The sequence below is a fragment of the Triticum aestivum genome, chromosome 5D (assembly GCF_018294505.1).
Source record: "Triticum aestivum cultivar Chinese Spring chromosome 5D, IWGSC CS RefSeq v2.1, whole genome shotgun sequence".
Lineage (NCBI taxonomy): Eukaryota > Viridiplantae > Streptophyta > Magnoliopsida > Poales > Poaceae > Triticum > Triticum aestivum.
Window position 1 is genome coordinate 433,369,553 of NC_057808.1, and position 19,847 is coordinate 433,389,399.

At 44.3% G+C, this 19,847-nt stretch overlaps 1 long non-coding RNA gene across 1 annotated transcript; it reads left to right on the plus strand.

Moving 5' to 3' along the window:
- Positions 1-18,731: 18,731 nt before the first annotated feature.
- LOC123125310 (uncharacterized) lies at positions 18,732-19,461 on the plus strand. The gene is made up of 2 exons (XR_006461382.1): positions 18,732-18,900; positions 19,068-19,461. It is a non-coding gene; the product is annotated as an uncharacterized lncRNA (long non-coding RNA).
- Positions 19,462-19,847: the final 386 nt, after the last annotated feature.

A 19,847-nucleotide genomic window follows, 5' to 3' on the forward strand; every position in this document is an offset into this window, starting at 1 on the left:
TCCTCATTTAATTATGTGTCACATCACCAAAAATTCCTAATTGACATGCATGATACTATTTATAATACTTTCATTATGAATAGCCTAGAATAAAGCTTCGAGAACGGTTGTCGCTGTATCTCCCACGTAGTACGTCTGTGTGTGGCTGCAAATTAACATCTGTACAGTAATCTGCTACTACATACACCTCTGAGCTAACCTTTAAATTTGCGTTGTCTCATTTTTTTGATGAAAAACACGAAGCTAGGTAGAAGAGGAAGTTGTTTTTTGGGGTTTCTTCGACCTTTCTCTGGTTCTCTTTCCTTTTTATTTTTTTTCAATTTTCTACCGAGTTCTTCGGTTTTCATGATTTTTCTTCATTCTTTTTTTACTTTTTTAAAGCATGTCTACATTTTATATTCACATATGATATTTTTCAAATACATGATTAATATTTTTCCCAAATACATGAACATCGTTTTGAATATGCGCTAAACATTTTTCAAAGACACGTTGAAACTTTGTGTTTGAATGATACATAACCTTTTTGAAAATTATATGAATATTTATTACGTTGATAAACAATTTTTAATAGTATCACGAGCATATTTTTTGAAGCTCATATTTTTCAATGAAATGTACATTTTTGTAATAGTATGGAAACATATTTTTGGATTACAAGAACATTTCAGAAAAATACCACATATATTATTTTGAAACAATTGAACTTTTCTAAATTTTACTGCATTTTAATGCTTTCTGCATATTTTCCAATTATGCTAACAATTTTGTTACACTGCGTTATCATTTTTCAAATTCATGGTTTTATTTAAAAAATCAGCTTTCGAATATATGCATTCAGAATGTTTTGAAAAATATGAACAAAATAAAAAAAGAACAAGTGAAAAAAGAGAGTAGAAAAATAAACTAATCTGCAGGAAGCTAGCTGGGCATTCCCATTAGTAGCAACGCCTGAGGCAAGACGAGCTTGTGTCTCAGTATAAGAGCAACTCTAGCAGACCCCGCATCCCGCCGGCCCGCAAAACGTGTTTGCAGTTCGCGGAAAACGGCCTTTGCGGGCCGGCGCGGAAGGTCACAGATACAGACCCCCTAAACGGACCCGTATAAAAGTATATTCGTGGAATATGCGTTTTTATGGGTCGCCTTTGCAGGGTCTGCTCGGACACCGCCGCGTCGACCCACAAACAGAAAACGCCCAATTCTCGCATTTGACATAAGTTCCCACAAATAAGTTCAAATTCAAACAACATAACACAGTTTATGCGTAAATAAAAGCCAACTTCAGTACGACAAACGCAAAAGAGGGCCTTGCAAAAGGTACGCCCATGTCCGGCATCATCTTGGTCGATCTTCACTCCGCGCCATCGAGTCCACATCTTGAAGTTCATCGCCGCCACCGAATCCACCTCCGGCGCTTGTTCCAACTCCCGCACCAAAATCATCAACATTGCCACCATATGGAGCAGAGAAAACATCTCCGGAACTGTAACACGCACCAGCCGACGCAACCATTCTCCTCTTCAAGATTTCTCTCCTTGCCATATCATGCCATGTTTTGGTGAGATCGTCCATGTCATTGCGGTTCATTGACATGATCTTGTTCTCTTCGGCGAGCAACTTGGACATGGCTTTGTTTTCAGCGGCGCGTGCTATTCTCTCCTCAATGGCAGCTTTGCGCAACCCCTCTTCCTTGAGCAGTTGCCACTTTTCTTGCTTCTCCTTTGCCTTCTTCTCGACCAACTCTTTCTTAATCTCCAACGACTTCAACAACATCAACTCGTCTGATTGCACCATGGCATCAATCTTTTCCCTCAAGCTCGATGCTTCTTGCTCTCTCTTCATCTTCTCTTTAGTCTTCTTGTCGCCATCGAGCTTATTCAAATTTCTTGGGCCATCCTCGTCTTCATCTTCAACCATGTTTGTAAGTGAGCCTCTCTTTGGTGGGGATTCTTTGTCGATCAACTTCCACTTCTCGCACTTTTGGAGCAACTCCCAATAATGCTCTAGTTTGAAGAATTTGCCTTCCGAAGCTTCCATGTCCTTGTATCTATGTTGAGCAATCTTGTCCTTCCCATGATGCAAATATGATGATGCACAACTTGAACAAAGGCAAAACAAACTCAGATAGTCGGATTCCACGGTTTCACTTGGAGGTGCATTGCGTACTTGCTCCAAGCAAGCTGCCCAACGGCTGCACATAGGCTTGATATTCTCCCAACGCCCTTGAAGCGACCGAAATGTGCGTGGAGTCCTATTGGGATGCTTTGCCATAATGCGGAAGTATTGATCTTCGATCCTTTGCCAATATCTCTTGGCGGTTTGAGAAGTACCCGTGCATGCATCAAGAGACACCACACTCCATGCTTTGATCAAAGCTTGATCTTCCAAGATCATGTAGTTCTTCGATCTTTGGCTTTTCCCAGTTCTTGTTTGTGATTGCTCATACGCTTCCGCTTCGATCTCCTCCAATTCATCCTCACAACCATGATCGTCCACGCCGCCCTCCGTTTCATTGTAGTCGAATGCGGCGAACAGGGCTTGATCAATGTCAACGGTGTTGGTGTCCAACAAGTTCACGAACTCGGCAGTTGCATTGTTCGAACCACCGCTATAGTGAACGATAACAAGTCACGAGCTATGGCAAAAAATGGCAAAAATGAATGGAAATCGCCATGACCGAAGATGCATACCTTCCGGCCATTTCGTCGAGCACCTCGCTTGCGGGGGGAGAAGCACCGTTGAACAACATCGTCGGGGCACCTCTTTCCGGGATGGAGTGAGAGGATGAAGAAGGTGGCTTCTTTGTAGCCGGAATCTTCCTCCGCTTTGCGCTGGCGACCTTGCCAACCTTCTCTGCCACCGGCCGGGATCGCACTGCGGCGTTGGCGCTCGGAGCGCGGGCCTTCACGGGCGGGACAGCCGGATTCCCGCCCTGCACGACCATGTTGCCCTGCCGCTTGCGGGCAGGCGCGGTATTAGCTTGGGCGGCAGCGGCGGGGCCAACATGGCCGGCGATGAGATCCGCCCAAGAGGAAGGAGCGTGCGCGAACTCGACAGTGACGGGGGACAGCAGGGAGTCGTCCATGGCGGCGAGGGACGGCCGGGAGGAAGCACCGGAGCATGCGGAGGCGGGGCAATGGTGGCGGAGGGTGGGGGAGCGGGAGAGGGCGCGCGGAAATGTCCCTCCCGCCAAATCTCACTGCGGATAGGGGCTGAGCTCGGGTCGGCCTCCCAGCCTGTGAAACTAGAGGTTGGGGGAGAAGTTTTGCCGCGCCCCGCAAAAATATTTGCGGGCCGGGGCGGGATGCGGGGTCTGATCGGGCAGGTTTTCCCACCCTGGCCCGCACTTTGGCGGTTATTTTGCGGGCCGGGGCAGGATGCGGGGTCTGCTAGAGTTGCTCTTAGAGCAACTCCAATGGGGCGACCCATTTCGTCCGCCGCCGTCCGTTTGGGTCGGCACGGACAGAAAAGGCGGCCCAACGCGCCGACCCAAACGGACGCGTGTCCACTTGGCGTCTGCATGGCGACCCATTCCCGGCCCAATTTTGAGCCGGATTTGCGTCGGCGCGGACACGAGACGGACGCGCGCGCGCCTACTCCTCTCCCCAGGCCCGCTGGTCGGTGGCAGCCACCACCATTTCCCCCATTTTCCCCAAAAACACTCCCGCCCGCGCGCGCTCCCGCCCCACACCCCGCCATGGAGGACGCCATCGACCTCGACGCCGCCGCCGGCCTCGCCTCCCTCACCTCGTTCGGCGCCGCCGCCCCCTCCGGAAAAGGCAAGCCTTGTGCCCCGGCAAGACCGCCGCCGCGACCAAGCCAAAGAAGGCGCTAACGCCCGAACAGCGGGCAAGGGAGTCGGCCAAGAGGAAGGGCCGGAGGCACGCCACGGACGCGAGGGATGAGGCCGCCGCGCAGGCCGCCGTCGTCGCCGCCGCGCAGCAGGAGGTCACCAACGCCTGCGTCGCGGCGGCAACGAGGGAGGCGCTCTACATGCTAGGATTAAACCCTAGCCAGCACGGCCTCGTCCAAGCCGCCGTCGCCGCGGCCAGCACCGGCTCGTCGGCGTTTCCTCGGATGGTGCTGCCCGGCTCGCCCCGGGCGTCGGCTTGCAACCCGATCCCCGGTTTCCACGTCTACCTGCAGGCCTCCCGCCTCTCCGGGGAGTGCTCGCCCGACGTGAGCATGGTCGCACCTTCCACGCCCGCGCCTGCGCCCATCGACCTCAACGCCACCCCGGTGGCCGGTGGCTCGTCATTCGGCGGCGCGAGGAAACACGCGCGGCAGACGCCAGCCGACGTGCTCCCGGATGCCCGCAACCTGTTCGAGGAAATGCCTTCCGTCGACGAGGACTACATGCAAAACCTCATCTTCGAGGGCGGTGCGTCGGCCGCTGGCTACGATCCCGACGAGACACAAAGCCAGGACGGCCGCGGGCGTTCACGCCGGCCGCTGGCTATGATCCCGATCAGGCGGCCGTCATGCGGGATCAGGTCGGCATCGACCTGGATGGCTTCCCCCTCGACCACGAGTTCCCGGACGACTACGGGCTAGAGGAAGAGGATGAGTGCGACATCGAAGTGGAGCCTTTGTTCGAGAACGAGCTCGCCAACCAAGTCGCCGGTCCTAAGCCGAAGCACAAGAGCAAGCACACGAAGGCATACACGGCGGCTGAGGACAAGCTTCTTTGCGAGTGTTGGCGAGACATTGGACAAGACCCCAAGACGGGTGCCGAGCAAAAGCATTCAACCTTTTGGATTCGTGTCCACTGAGAGTTTCATGAACGCAAAAAGTTTCCGCCTTACCAATTTGTGAGCATGCGCGGGTGGGTCTCCATTTCCAAGCGGTGGAGGGTGATCCAACAAGAGTGCAACAAGTTTTGCGCCACTCTTGAGAGCATCAAGGCCCGCCCCGTTAGCGGCATCGGCATGCAAGACATGGTATGCTAGCAAGCCGCCCTCTTTTGTGTCATCAAGTTCATCCTTTGCGCTTTCATTTGCATATCACTTGCCCATATGCTTGCATGGAAACATTTTGTAGGCATTTCAAGCTTTGGAGGCATTCAAGGTTCAACACAATGGCAAGTGTTTCAACCTTTCCCATTGCTATCGGGTCATCAAGGACGAGGAGAAGTTCAAGGCGCAATATGCAGCACTCAAGTCGCGTGGGGGGAAGAAAGCCATGGAGGATGTTGGGGAGGGCGAGCCGGCATGGTCGCGGGGGAAGACCAACTCCAAGAAGGAGGACAAGCGAGATGCGGCCACCAACGCCTTGATCGCAAGTGTGGACGGCATGATGAATAAGAAGGACTCAAGGGAGGAAGAGCGCCGGCGTTTCAAGGCGGAGCAAATGGATGCTTTCATGGAGATCCAAAGGAGGAGGCTTGATCTGGACGCCGAGAAGCAAGCCAAGATGTTCAAGCTAGAGGCGGAGAAGCAAGCCAAAATGCTAGAGATCGAGGCCGCCAACGCCAAGACCAAGGCGAAAGAAGCAGCTCTCGCGAGCATGATGACCGGGGTGGAGATCATGAAGGTGGATCTCAACACAGTGTCGCCAAGGAAGAGACCATGGTTCGAGAAGATGCAGGCCGACATGCTCAAGTTCGACGACGAGTGATCTATGACGGTGAGTGCTATCTTTTTTGTATGCCGGCAGGTGTGCCGGCATGACCACGGGAGCCGCGATGGCAATGGTCGAACTCAAGTCCCACCCTTTTTTGTGTGCTGGCATGTGTGCCGGCCGGCTGACGAGTGCGCCAGCATGAACTGTGGTGATATTTTCTGAAGCCGGCATTGTATGCTGGTGCTGGCATGGTGCCGGCATGAGACATGGCCGCTGGCATGATCGGCCGCGGGCCTTTTTTATTTAAAAGTTAAATACGGACATGAAATGGGTCGGCGCGTTGGACGCACTATTGCCCCAAATGCAAAACTGAGCAGACGTCGGGCGGGCGGCCGACCCAAACGGACAAAAAACGGACAAATGCACCGTCCGTTTGGGTCGGCCCGTTGGAGTTGCTCTTACGAATGCAAATGTAGTAGACCGTGGCAAGACCGGCCAGGGCGTAGCTGGTCGGCCCTCGTCCGATGAATCACTGGACCATCGATCCATGTCGGATTAATCATTCATGCTACACATACGCAGGGCCGTTCCGTACATATTCGGGGCCCTGGGGCGAGACAGCAAAATGGGGCCCTTGTGGACAAATAAAAATTTAGAATATCTTGTATTTTGAAAGAAATTCAGTAAATAGCATAGATTGATGGTCAAGAGAACTACATCATAATAGTATTTAAAACAATATAGTCTACAAAAGATAGCTCTTCTAAGTGGCCCAATGAGACCATCATCTCCCTCTTCTAAATATGAAAACCTTGTCAAAACCGATTGCAACTAGAACCGTTTGCGTTTTTTTACTTTCTTTTCTCACTAATAAACATTTTTTAAAACACATGTCACCAAACAATTGCAGAAAAACTGTCAATACAAGGAACAAAAGCACCTGAACATGGGCATATGGTTTGATGTCAAACCATCGATGTAGCTTCCATGAACTGCAAGGCTGCAACACTCATTCCCCGTCCCCCCTTCTCATCCCTGGATGCAATGAAGCTTTGAAGAACATGCCAACAGAAGAGTAGGAACTAGGAAGAGAAGAATTGGAGATGTTAGATGGAGCAATCAGAGGCGGAGAGGCGGGTTGTTTAACAACGAATGAAAAGAGTGCTTGATTAAGCGAAGGAGGGAGACATACCATCTCTGATGCGGTGATGGCTCAAACGTCTATTGACGGGGAACGTTGAGTATGCAATGAGAGATGATTGGGGAAAAGAATAGCACCATCGGTCTCCATTAATATGGATGCACGGGAGCTGCACCTCTAATTTGGAAGTGCACGGGAGCGACGGCGCTATTCTCTGGGATTGGAGAATTTGGGTGAGGAGCCGAGGAGGCGAGGAGACCGCATGAGATCGATGGAGTTTTTTTTGGCAGGCAAAGGAGATCGATGGAGTGCTGCAGCAGCGTATCGAACTAGCCATCGATTCTTTCGGTCCGTCAGTGCTACGTGGTGGGCTTGGGCCTTCCTCTTTTTTCCTCTTTTTTTTCTGGACCTAAAGAAAAAATATATCCTAATATGTATACTGTACTGCTACCTGGGCCGGGGCCCCTACCTCCCAGGGGCCCAGGGCGGTCGCCCCGTTGCCCCGGCCTATGGGCCGGCCACATACGTATAGTGTTTTGTCCTACGGGACGGATTGCGTGTCGAACTCTGATGGATGGAAATTGGAGGGAGAAGGGGCCCAGCATTGAAAGGGCAGAGCGTTCCTGAAATGTCCAGGCAGGCGGCTCATGCGCACCAAGAAACAGCAATGGTGAACAGCGGGCCGCCGGTGATCATCGCTGGGGCGGGGCCGTCAGGGCCGGCTGCGTTGTATAGCTGGCCAAATGGGCCGGGCTAAATAGGCCAGCCCGCGAGCACGCCGGCACGGCCCGCCATGGGCCAGGCACGGCACGGGCTAAATGGGCCATGCCCGGCACGCGGCACGCCTTGGGCCGTGCCTGGGCTTGGATCCTGGGCACGCGGGCCGGCACGGCACGGCCCGTTTATTTTATATATATATATATATTTCAGAATTTTTTTATAAATGTATACGTAAAATATAGCCCAATAGGCCTAAAAACCAGCCCAACAGGCTGAAAATATACAGCCCAGCGTGCTAAACGGGCCATCGGACCGGCCCGTTTACTAATCACGTTGTGCCTGGGCCAAGGAGCAGCGCCCGTGGGCCGGCATGGCACGGCCCGGCTATTAAACGTGCCACGGCGGGCCATGCCGGGCCAGGCACGATTAGCACAAGCTGGGCCGTGCCGTGCCGGGCCGGCCCGTTTGGCCAGGTATGCTGCGTTGGCGTGCCTGGCGTGGACTTTCAACAATATATATTGTATATCATGAAAAATATTAAGGCATAACCATAGAACTGTCTATTTAGCATTTGATTGATTTTCAATTCGACAACATTCAGATTTCCTGAAAAATCTTCCTCCCCCCGACAACTATATGTTCTGTGTTTTTAAAAAAATGGGTCGGGTTAAACTCTGACCCGGTTTCAACTGAACTTAGACCACATCGACCAGCTGCCCATCAGCTTGCAACCCACGCAAGGGCCAAACCCGTTGAAAAATCTCACCCCTCCAAATAACACACACCACAGAAACAAATCAGGGAGGCGGCCACGGGAGAAGGATTGGAAGAAGAAGAAGAAGAAGAAGAAGAAGAAGAAGAAGAAGAAGAAACATATCCAAATCAGATCGGGGAGGCGGCCGTGGGAGAAGGATGGGATGAAGAAGACAGAATAGAGCCAAATCAGATCGGGAAGGCGGCCATGGGAGAGGGGGGAGTGCCTGCAGAGGAGCGGGAAGGAAGAACATCAGCCACACATTGGGGGAAATCACAGGAAATTCACTCAAGAGACAATCCCCAGATCAGGAACACTTCTGCTCCTACCCTAAATCTTCAACCCCTTCATCGGCTTCATCTCTTACATGGAAAATCTGAGAAAAAAATCATCAGAGAAACAAGATAATAAAATTAGAAACAACAGGAAACTCTGGAATGTGCGATCGCTGGCAGTTGTGAAACTTTGTAATTACAGAAACTTTGAACTCTAGAATCAAGAATTACAGTGGCAAAAAAACATGGTAAATACACTACAAACCTGAGGTAGCTGAAAATCACAGCGCAAACTCTGAAAAAGCATACAGCAAATACAAAGAAAATATGCACCTGATAGCATAGAAACAATCAAAAATTGACAGATATTTGCTAAAGTTTCAAATGGAAACAAGGCTGCAAGTACCCAAAACTGATGAACATACACTCTAAATTACCAAGAATGACAATGCAAGAGTCCAATCCCCTAGAAATTAGGGTCCACATACACCGGAAAACGGCACTGCAATTACCCAGGTAACTTGCAAAACTGGTCAACTAACACTGTAAAAACCTAAGAATTACTGTGTAACCGCCCAAGAAAATCCCCTAGAAATTACACTGTACATACACTGAAAGTACCCAAAGACTTCCAGTGTAAGTGACCAAGTTTACAGTGTAAATCCCTAGAAAATACAGATTACATACACAGTAATTACACTGCAAGCACCCACTGGTTTACACTAGTAAAATTGGTGAGCTTACACTGAATTACAGTGTAAGTGATAGAGATTTACTGTGTAAATCCCCTAGAAAATACAGATTACAACACACTATTTACACTGCAAAAACCCACTGATTTACACTAGTAAAATTGATGAGCTTACGCTGAATTACAGTGTAAGTGACCAAGATTTACAGTGTAAATCCCCTAGAAAATATAGATTAAATACACAGTAATTACACTGCAAGTACCCACTGATTTACACTAGTAAAACTAATGAGCTTACGCTGAATTACAGTGTAAGTGACCAAGACTTACAGCGTAAAACCCCTAGAAATTACAGTGTAAGTGATCCAAACTAACACTGCAATACCCAAGAATTACAGTGAAAGTGCCTACATTGTAAATACCCTCGGAAAATACAGAATACTGACATAGGGAATTACACTAAAATAATGCAGGATTTGCAGTGATGAACTTGTGCTATAAAAACCCAGCAAAATATAGTGAGACTCCAGAGGTAGTGCACTATAATTTACAGTGATAGTTCCCATGATATTATACTGCGAATATCCAACTATTTGCAGCAAAAATAAATAAAGTACAGCAGTGAAAGCACCTAACAAATTTCATCTATATCTAAACAGTTTGTTGCTCAATATTGCTAATACTGATAATTCTTTTCAAATATGCCAGATGAGGAGCATGATGAAGACACTAACTGAAGAGGATATACTGAGATTGTCATAGGAGGACCTCATCCTAAATGTGAGTTACACTAGCAAAAACTATAGGAAGATGCTAGATATATAAAAATAAAAATGCTAACAAAAATATGTTGCAGGACACATTTTCATTCACCGCTCTTCTACATTCCGACATTATATACAAGTTAAAAGAAAATTCAATTACCGTAGAGGTACCAATCTAAGTAAAGAACAACTATAAAAAATAAATTGCCTTTTTGCTTGTAGGTACACTGAGGAGATGGGCCTACAAGCATGACTGAAGCTAATGAGGAAAATTACAGGACCAAAGCAAATAGCATCAACAGCACAAGAATAGATACAAATGTAAGCAGACATTGGAACTCTTATAAGACCTGAGAAAAGAAAGCAATAGATTTCATTTTAACTTACTCTACAGACATTGGAAAAAAGTGCATGATGTATGTAGCAACAGCAAGCGAAGACGGCAGAGCGGAATCTAATCCCTAGGAGACAAACCTGTTTTACAGCATGAATTTGGAGCAGGTAGGCACACAAAAATTCAGAAACAAGTACTTATCATACCAGCGAACAAAAATCAAATTTACATAAGCGAACAACCTATCAGCGCCTCCACCGAGGGAATCAAAACGAGAACACCTAAAACCTAACAGGGGAAGCACAAGCCAGAACTAACACACGAATTCATACATCTCACGCAAGCAGAGGGCATCCATTGGAAACTACACGAACCACAAGCAGAACCAACGGCTAAATCTACAAAAAGAGCAACAAAAATGCATGAAAATGCACCTACCAACAATCCACAGACCTAGATCTGGAAGCTACACTAACAGAGAAAGGGCAAATCGCACAAGAGAAGGAGAGAGACAAGAACAACTAATCGAGGGAGCCCTGAATCGCACGAGAAAAGGGGAAGAGACAGGGAAAATCACAGATCTCAGCGCGAATCTTATCATGAGATCAGACGGACAGAAAATTGAATGACAACGAATTGAAAAACACTCAAGTTTAAAATAGCAAATCCGTAAACATAACACACATACTTTTTGTTGGCAAATAAAGTCTCAATACATCATTTATATGTGAATAAAATACAATGTGGTGAAGTGCGTCGAGGGGGGGGGGGACATATGCCCCCTATCCATGTTGATTTTTGTTCACAAATCAATTTTTTGTAGTTATTCTAAATATATAGATATATTGGGCCCTTATTTAAGATGAGTCCTAGGCCGCTGCACCTTTTGCCAGAGTTAATTGCATAATGGTACCACATTTTGGGCTGTCTTGGCGGATTGCTACCACTTTTCGTAATTTTTACGTGTCAGTATCAAGTTTTGGGCAAGCCGTTGCAAATCGGGCTAAATTGCGGATTGACAACGTATCTGACCGGCGGGACCCACATGTTAGGTGCCAACTTGGCATATATTTTGCAGAAAACCCCCTTACTTTATATATAATGGTTCCCGTGAGAGTCTTTTTTTTCGTTCGGACTTGTTCGAGGCAGGTTTCCCTTACTTTATATATAATGGTTCCCGTGAGAGTCTTTTTTTTCGTTCGGACTTGTTCGAGGCAGGTTTCGAACCTGCGACCAGCCATATGCAGGTGACACGCGCTAGCCAGCAGGCTGCAGGGATGTTCGCGTTGGAGTCCACGCGGTATTTCTTTTATACGAACAAGCAAACGCTGGGCCGGCTGTTTGGCCATGCGAGGCGTGCAATTTTTTTTCGTTTCGCGTTTTACTGCAGCAAGTGCTGGGGCTCATTCGCCAGGTTTCTTTTTGTTTCATTTTTTCTTATGCTTTATTTTAGTTTCTTGTTTTGGCTTATTTTTAGGTTTTTCTACTTTTTTTCATTCACTGGGTTAGTTTTTCTTCTGACATACTGACTGAATATTTTTTTTAGATACATGATGAACATGTTTTCAAATATGCATGAAGATTTTCTTAGATGCTGAGCACTTTTTCTGCGTATAGTAATCACTTTTTAATGCATGATGAACTTTTCTTTACAAACGGTGAATATTTTTTAATATATTGAACTTTTGGTAACATACGTTGAACATATTTGAAATGCAAATTGTACATTTTTAAAATATGTTGAACAATTTATTAATATACGATTAATTTTTTTGTAATTTATGTCGAACATTTTCTTAATACATGATGAATTTTTTTGACAATCTGTATTTCAAAAAATGTTCAACATGTATTAAAAACTTATTGCGCAAACTCATTCTAGAATTTCAAGAAACACGTAGATTTTCTTAATAAAAGTTGAATTTTTTAGTGCATTTCTAAAATTTATTATGTTTACAATTTTTTTAATACATGTTGTCAATCTTTTAATAATAGTGCGTTTACAAAAATATAATCAATATACGAGTAAGTAAAAAAACTATGTGTTCAGCATAAATATTTTTAATAGTTGTGTATTTAAATGATATAATGAGGATACACAATAATTATAAACTTATTAATATTATAATTAGAAAAGGAGTAATTAAGGGCACGCGGCCGCGCTGGGCCCAACAGCCCGGCCCAGCGTGTCCGCGCTAGTATAAAAGAAAGCCCGCATGTAACATAACACGAACATTGGTTGCTTGGTGGCTAGCTCGGCTCCGTACGCCGGGTCGCAAGTTCGAATCATACCGGCGTCTGATTTTTATTTTATTTTATTTATTTGTCTAGTTGGCTTAAACTTTCAACCCAAATACTTAAACGCACAGCTACGTTATCTGACGGAGCCGAGCGCACACGCGAGCTGTCCGATACTAGCGCACCTGCTACGCGACAAAACTGCTAAGAAAACTGTCTCCTTCCTCCTCGTGATGTAGCTGACGTTGTTAGGTGGTGGATGGTCACTAAGGATTACCTGCATGCATGTGCTGATGTCATCCCATTTTATTCCGTCTCAATTTTTGTTAAAGCTATAACTTTTGAGCCGAGTGTGAAAATGAAAATCCGTTTTACCATTAGGTTTCTCACGACGAGATCTTCAAAACTAGATCTCATATGTACATGTTTCGATGAAATTTTTTTAAAGCAACTTTGGTTCTAATTGAGGCAATTTTAGTACTAAACAGAAGCAACTTCCTTGCATCATGTGTATTAGTGAATTTACCTATCAAGTATATCGTAGACAACATAAAAATCACGTGGGACAAAATTTCTTCGTATGTAGGCAACTGAGCATCATTCATAGGCAACTTTATAGTATTTTAGGCAATTTAGTTCTCAAGGTAGGCTAACAGTATCCTAAGGAGGCTACCATGACTAGTTAGTAGCTTAACATCATCCTTAGTTGCATACAACTTAATTTCGTACATAGGCGACTTTAGAACTAAGTTGCTAACGCTACTTAGTTTTAAAAGCAACTTTGATGCTAGATGAGGCAACTTTAATGGTAAACAGAAGCAACTCCACTCCTAAAAATAATTAATTAGCAACAATAAGCAACTAACTAATAATACAGAACAACTACCAAATAGAGGTAGATAATATCACATCATCTTTATGAGCAACTTTCCTTCCACAAGAGGCAACTCTAGTGCTAAAAGAAGGCAACGTCACTACATTGTGTGTCCTAGTTAATTTTGTCTAACATTATCCTAACTTCCTCATCGGTACTTCTAAGTTGCCTATTGTTTATGCTCGTATGTCGTTGTTTTTGAATTTCCTATAATACTATGATGTCATCTACCGATGATGCTCTTGTGTCTGCTATATATTGCTAGTTATGGTAGGCAACATGATGATGAATCTTGGCCACTTCAGAGTGTTTGTAGGCAACTTAGAAAAACAATGATAAACAACTTCATAATATTCTAGGCAACTATTTTAAAAAGTAGGCAACTGAGCAGCAATTGCAGGCAACTAATTACCAGTAGCAGGCAACTAGGCATCAATTATAGGCAATATATAGCATTTATAGGCAATTGAACATCAATCGTTTGCAACTAACCATCAACAATAGGCAATTGAGCAGCCATGATACACAAGTTGGAATAATGTTAGTAAAACTGACAAATATACATAGTGCAGTGAAGTTGCTTTCTATGTACACTAAAGATGCCTTATGTTTTGTGTTATTTTTCTTGTTTTTATGCAAACCAACCTAATAGTCAGTCTAACTAGGCCAAAAAGAAGAAGTTGCTTCCCTATAGCACTATAGTTGCCTCCATTGAACCCAAAGTTGCCCTCAAAAAAAAGTTTGACGAAACCAACTCACATGGGATCTAGTTTTGAAGAACTCGTCGTCAGAGACTGTGAAAACGGAACTGGATTTTGATGCTTGAATCAAAAATTATGGCATTTACAACTTTTTAACCCCAAATAAATGCACATGGGAAAGGATCTAGGCTGATTCAATCGATAGCCACGTGCGCTAGGGATATGACCAAATAGTTTCCTTTTTCTACAGTAGACAGCTGGACATAAGGACATGCACTTACTATATACGACAATGCGCTCAAAACAACAAACGAGCGCAACGGCGCTCCCTAGCCATGTCCAACTTTCATACAAGTCCGAACGAAAAAAAGACTCTCACGGGAACCCTTTACCCACAAAAATAATGTGCCTTTACGTGATTACATAATAAGGGGGTTTTCTGCAAAAAAAAATATGCCATCTAGGCACCTGACATATGGGCCCCGTCGGTCAGATACGCTGTCAATGCGCAGTTCAGCCCGATTTGCAACGGCTTGCCCGAAACTTGGTACTAACACGTAAAAATTAAAAAAACTGATGCCAATCTGCCAAGACAGCCCGAAATGTGGTACTATTGTGCAATTAACTCCTTTTGCCATGGCGGCCAACCCTAGCCACAGAGCCCACTAGCGTTGTTACAATGTTACTGGTTGTACCTCGGAGCCGAGACGGCGGCTCGTGGGCTTCCCGACTAGGTAAGTATCCCTCTGCTCTCTCTCTCTATCATCATCTCATGTGCCCACGGCCATCCATCCATGGTTAATCCTTTACCCTCTTCTTTGTGGGTGTCGTCAAAATTAGTGACAAGCTAGCCAGCAACCAAGTGTGGCCATATACCCCTCTCCATTATGTCCAATTTGATCAGTTCCTCCCAAATTTGATCTGTGGGTCAGGCTCGTTGTGAAGGAAGGTGGACGTTTCCTTCACGCTCAACCATGGCATCGGAGCGTGCGGAGGCGGGGCAATGGTGGCAGAGGGTGGGGGGAGCAGGAAAGGGCGCGCGGAAATGTCCCTCCCGCAAAATCTCGCTGCGGATAGGGGCTGAGCTCGGGTCGGCCTCCCAGCCCGTGAAACTAGAGGTTGGGGGAGAAGTTTTGCCACGCCCCGCAAAAATATTTGCGGACCGGGGCGGGATGCGAGGTCTGATCGGACAGGTTTGCCCGCCCCGACCCGCACTTTAGCGGTTATTTTGCGGGCCGGGGCGGGATGCGGGGTCTGCTAGAGTTGCTCTAAGCGGGATGCAACCACGTTGTGGTAGCTATTCCTACCCCTTTGTCAAAAGGGGGTGCATCTCTGGCAAACCTGATAGTAGGCCAACCTATTACTGTAGCTGCGGCGTGCGAATTTTTCTCTGTCATTTCTTTCTTGGTATTTCATTCTTCTTTTTATTTATTGTTTTTTTTACTTTTACTTCAGTTTTCTTTCTTGGTTTTCACCGTTTTAACACATTTCTACATGTTTCGTATATATTGTACATTTTTGGAATACATGAGGAGCATTTTCTTATACATGTGTAACCTTTTTTCAATACAAGTTTTGTTGTATATTTTTTTCATGCAACTTGCAAATTTTTTCTATACATTTAATATGTGTTTAAAAAAAGTTGAACTACATGCTTTATATTTTTTTAAACACATGTTTTTGAACTTTTTCTCCAACACTTGTTGAACATTTTGCAAATACACATTGAAACATTTTTTGAACTAAATGAATATTTGTAGATTGTATAGATTATGAACATATTTTTGGAATACGTGAATATTTTTTAAAATTTAACGTACTTCCAACAAGTTCTGAGGGGCCACAGAAAAAAGCCATTTGCTGGCCCAGCCACTATTCACTATGATGTAGGCAACTGCTAGTGCGCAGCTGCAGCCAGAAAAAGCCCAACCAAACACCCTATAACTTGCAGTAGCCGAGGCACATCATGCGTATATGACACCTGCGGGTCTCAAAAGGGTGAGCATATGTCTCGCTTACCGCGAGACGGTTTTTAAGGCTGCTTACTGCAAGATGTAGGGCGGCCTTACCTGGGTGAGCGTGAGACCGGGCCCACCCAGAGCGCGGGAGGTTAGAGGCTCGTTTCATTCTGTTTTTCTTTCATGTTTTTCGTTTTTGTTTTTCTTTGTTATTTTACTTTTTTATTCTTTAAAATATTCTTAATATATACATATCTATATCTATATTACAAAAACACTTTACATAGAACATTTCAAAAATGTTAATCATCCATTTTGGAAAATGTTAAATGTGTTCAGAAAAAAATGTTTCCAGTGTATAAAAATGTACAATACGTATGGAAGAAAAAATAGACATAAATACATATAAGTAACAAATTGTTAATCATGTATTTGGAAAATGTTACATGTGTATATAAATATGTTTCTAATGTATGCAAAAAACGTACAATGTGTACCGGAAAAGGTAGACAAAAAAATTATAAGTTTTCAAGCAAGCTAATCATGTATGTGGAAAAAATTAACATGTATAGAAATTTCTGATTTATGCAAAAAATGTATGGACAAAGCAGACATAAAAAATATAATTTTTAAGATGTTAGTCATAATTTTGAAAATGTTAAATGTGGACATATAAAATGTTCCTGATGTATGCAATAAATGCACAATGTTTATGGAAAAATTATACAACAAAAAATATGTGTTCAAAAAAATTTAAATATGTATTTCCAAAATGCTAAACATGTATATAAAAATATTCCTGATGTACAAAACAAATGTACAATGTGTATAGAAAAAATAAACATAACAAAATATTAAATTTCAAATAATATGTTAATCATGCATTTGAAAAATTGTCAAATGTGTATATAAAGAATATTCCTCATGCATATGGAAAATGTACAAAGGAAAACGAAGAAAACCAATAAAATGTTAAAAACTGAAAAGGAAAAAGGAATAAACAAAGAGAAATAGGAAAAACAAACAAAGAAAAGAAAAGGTGAAAATGAGAAGGAAAGAAAGGAAAACGAAGAAAACTGATGAAAATAAAGAAAATAAAAGCAAATAAAAATAGAGAAAAGAAAAAAAGGAACCAAAAAGAACTCAAAGAAAAAAACAATGATAGAAATGAAGAATGCCAATTAAAAAAAGTATAGAAAGACAGAAACCGAAGAAAACTGTGAAGAAACGCAGAGATCCACAAAAATAAAATAAAATAAAATAAAAAAGGACCAAAAACTAGTACAATCCACAAAACAGAGAGCTTCGCTATGGAAAACGAGCAAGCTATCTCTCTGAACCCGAGCGTGCGATCGAAGAGATGAAATGGGCTGGTCCATTACAGGTGACGTGAAAAACCCCTTTAGGTAAGCGAACCGTAGGGCTTGCTGTAAGCGAGATATAGTCGTTACGGTGTTAAACGGTGTTTCCTATTTGGAGCTTCAGGCGCCCGTTAGTATCCATTTTGCAAAGGGGTGCACACACCTCCTCCATTCTGGGCTGGCCGATCCACCATTTTTTCTTTCTTTTTTCCGTCTTTTAACCCAGGAAAAAAGCATACTCGTGGTGAATCTAACCAATGACCTCTTGCATTGAGGTACGCTTCAGTAACCAGTAACCACCCCTCCACCCAGCCTGATTAGATAACGTACACGTATTTTCATCTTTTTTTCTTCATTTCTTTTTTCTTTTTTTAAATCAATTAACCTTTTTTCAAATTGATGAACTTTTTGCAAATTTTCTGGATATTTTTTAAAATATATGAACTTCCTTTATGAATTTTTATAAACTTTTTTTCAAGTTCGATGAACTTTTATAAAATTTGGCGAACTATTTTTCAACTTTGATGTACTTTTTCTCTAAAAAATTCACAATTTTTTGTCAAATTGATGAGCTTTTTTCAAATCAATCATTTGCTTTTCGAAATCCATGCACATTTCCGATTTCCCTAAATTTTCGTCTTTTGAGATTTTTTTTTGTTATTTTTTCAAATGTGATCGAGCGAACCAGGGGGGAATAAAAAATGCGATGGAGCGCTCGCATCTAGATGGGCCCTAGGCTAGATGAGCTATCTCATGGACACCAGCAATTTATACGCTTCGCTTAAAAAGGCAATTTATACGCCCATTTTACTGAGAAATCACCGTGTTTTCTCGAAGTCCAAAAGTCCTGGATAGATCGGGTGCAGAGCGGGATCCCAAGAATTACACGTGCATCCATGGGCATGAACACCTCCTCAACGCGAGCCCTGTCCCGTGTTGCTGTAGTATGGCCAATCAGTTCGGATTAGATGGTTTAGCTACGTGATGCTGCTACTAGGCCTTTTAATTAGTGCAACTGTATCCTTCTCAAAAAAATAAATAGTGCAACTATATACATGCGGCCCAAATGTAGAGCTACACTAGGACGGTGCTTGCCTCTACTGCGTGCGTATCTGGAGTGAGGCTTCCCTAAAATAAAATAAAAAATCTGGAGTGAGGCGCGAGCAAGCGGAACAGCCGAGACGGTATATTCTCCTTCTCCCGATCGCCTCGCACGACAGGCTAACAGCCTTGATTCCTTCAAGCGCTGCATGCGGTCGCCTCCACGGGAAGCGGGCGGGGTCGTTAGGAGATTCTGTGGATCTCACCGATCCATCCTCCACCTCTCTCCCTCCTATATATAGGTGCGAGGCCCGGCAGGGTGAATCATCAATCAATCTCCTTCCAAGCTCTACTCGTCTCGCAAACGAAAGAGCAGATCATATCAGACCAGAGTGAGTTTGCATCTGCGAGCTGCGCCAATGGAGGGGAGAACTGCTCTCTGTTTCCTCGTCGTGCTCGCGCTTCTCGCAAGCCCTGCTCTCGCAGGTACGTGCGTGCTCCCCTTCCATTTCACATCCCCTCTCTTTTACAAGAAAAGATCTCCTTCTTTCCCTTTACATCTCTGTTCCACAGAAAAGATCTCTAATGACGATAGTGTTTGTATGTTTGTTGGCTAATTGCATCTGTATATATATGTATCTACATGCATGCAGAACGCAAGTGCTACAAGGAGCGCTTCTACTCCATGATATGCATGAAGTGGCACTGCGCCATGGAGTGCGTCAACCAGAGCCCGGACCTGGTGCTCAAGTCGGCCCACTGCACCACCAAGCACGTCATCATGCGCTACTGCAACTGCGAGATGTGTACCAAGGAGTAGACTGCTCTGTCTACTCTGGTCGTCTAGTTATTAGCTAGGGAGGCGTACCACCAATAAACTAAATCCATATGGAGCTAGAGAATAATAGTTATTCTAGGAGTGTATATGCATGTCGTCGATGACATGCATGTGCATGCATGTTACTGGCTAGCCAGTACGCTTCAGCTTGAGCAGATTGTGGAACTGATCGATCAATAAAGATTCTGGATGTGAGTTCCGTTTTGTTTCGTCGTGATTTGATTGTATGTTGACCAGATTCTTCATCGACCTTCACATGATTTTAACTAGTATAAGTATGACAACATACTTAAATAATCTATTCGCAAGAAAAAACATACTTAACTAATCTGCAATTAAGATGCTTAAACACCTTCCTGCAATATGCATGATAAACTTTATCCATGATTATCGAAAAATAAATTTCATCTGCCATTGCAAATTCAAATCAGAACTTGGTTGCTTCTTTGTCCTCGCTCGAATGGGTGTTTCTCAAGCACTTGGTGGGTTTGAAATCGGTTAGCTCGTGTAGCCTGGTTTGTACGCGATTGATAGCTTTTTCTCTCGACTTGACGATGAGCATTGTTGACGTTGAAGCGGAGCACGCAGAGCTCGG